A 2,120-nucleotide genomic window follows, 5' to 3' on the forward strand; every position below is an offset into this window, starting at 1 on the left:
TCACGGTCATCACCTCCCCTTCTACCGCCTAAGCTAACTCTTCTACTCTTCAGAACAGGAAATTCTGGCTCTCGGTAATCAAATTTTTAATAAATATTTCATCATATATCTGAACTTTAATTTTTGCAAAGCAAATAATGGACTACTTTTTTCTCTGCTATGTCAGTCTCTCCCTAAAGGGAATGAGATGAAACACTCTAACACTGTTTCCTGAATGAGGGAGGGCCACTCAATTAAAAGGGAGCATCTGGCGGTGTTGTTATACTCTGACACTTGAATAGGGCTCCCTATTTCAAATAAAAGAATTTATTGAAACAAGATGCGGCATGATATAGTGAAAAGAGCATGGGTTTTATTAAAATGCTCACAATGTTGCATTAAGAAACAAAGACAAGTTACAAAACCATTTCAGTTGACCTTTGTCTCCTCCTCCACCCTCAAATGTTCACAACGGTAAAGAACATAAGCAGTACGGACATACAGTTATACAGACGTAGATTTTAGTCCTGGTATCGTCACTCACCAGCTATAAGACTTTGGGCAAGTTATATAATCTCTTGGGTAAGCCTCAGTTCTCAACTACTAACTAAGAATAATCGACCAAGTCATATATGTAGAAAAAACAATGATTTGTATTAAACTTTTACTATTACTGCATAACAAACTGCCCCAATATTTAGCAAATTAAAACAACAACCATTTCATTAGGAGCACAAGTTCTGGGAATCGGAAATTTGTAATGGGTACCGTGGGGATGACTTGTTTCTGTTCTCTGAGGTCTGAGACCTCTGCTAGGAAGACTCAGAGGCTGAAGGCTAGAAGAATGTGAAAGCACTTGATGACTCAGAGACAAGGATTGCTGCCCAGACTGTTTCCACATGGCCTCTCCTTGTGGCTTGGCTTCTTCATAGCATGGCAGCTTCAGAGTAGTAGGACTTACTACGTAGCAGCTCAGGGCTTCAAGCGTACATGTTCCAAAGAATAAGGAGGAAGCTGCATGACCTTTAAGACTCAGCTGCCAAAGTGATCCAGCACCACTTTTGCTATACTCTTTAGTCAGAGCGGCCACATGTGTTCCTAGATTCAAGGGGAGGGAAATTAGACTCCATTTCTAATGGAAGAGTGGCAAAGGTCAGTTGTGGAACCGCACGTGTGTTGGAAGAAATTGTTGCAGTCACACTTGGAAAAAACAATCTCCCACATTGTCATCAGAGAAATGAAATGTAAAACCACTACGAGATAACCCTGTGCTTCCACTAGAATGAATAAAATTACAAAGACAAATGAATAAAATTAGACAAACTAAAATTACAAATACCCAAGGGTTGCTCCACTTCAACTGCTGGCAAAGTGTCAACTGTCACAAGTACTATGGAAACGTAGCAATATTAGTGAAAACTGGACTGCGCCTACCCTTTGATACAAACCCAACAGAAACATGTAAATATGCTCACCAAAAGATGTGTATAAGAATGTTTTTACAATGGAATTACATACAGTGATGAGAATGAATGGACTGCAGCTACACACATGAATGAATCATATTAGCATAATGTTGACTGAAAGACACCAGACACAAAAGACAACATACTGCATTGCCGCGGTCCAGCCACGACAGGATCCAGGGGGCCCCGAAGGTGGGCAAGGCGTCGGCGCGGGAGACAGTCGACTACACAGCTCAGAGGCGGTGTGACACAGTTCCGTTTTATTGTGATTTGAGTACAACTTTTATACTTTTTATTTGGCATTTGATTATACTTTGTTGTTAAGGTAGCAGGGAGTTAAATTTCTGTGGTTAGGCGGAGCAGAAAATCTTATAGAGTATATTATTATTAATGTTCATGATTAACTAGTACATTTTTCTCTCAATCATTAGAACAGAACTACCTGACGGAACAATCTAAACTTTTAATTCTTATATCTATTACGTAAGATACAGTTAGATTTAAGTAAAGGTGATAGATAGATGTATTCATAACAGCAAGTATTGGCTTGTGGGCAGACATTGTTCTTCTTTCTGCCTGAAGAAATCTTTTAAATGCTATTTGATTTATGCTATATCTAAAGTTCAAGCTGAACCTTTCTCATAGCTGTTCAAAAGTTTCCTTGGTGCAGTAATG

Source organism: Pteropus vampyrus, unplaced genomic scaffold (genome assembly GCF_000151845.1).
Source record: "Pteropus vampyrus isolate Shadow unplaced genomic scaffold, Pvam_2.0 Scaffold42, whole genome shotgun sequence".
Classification (NCBI taxonomy): Eukaryota; Metazoa; Chordata; class Mammalia; order Chiroptera; family Pteropodidae; genus Pteropus; species Pteropus vampyrus.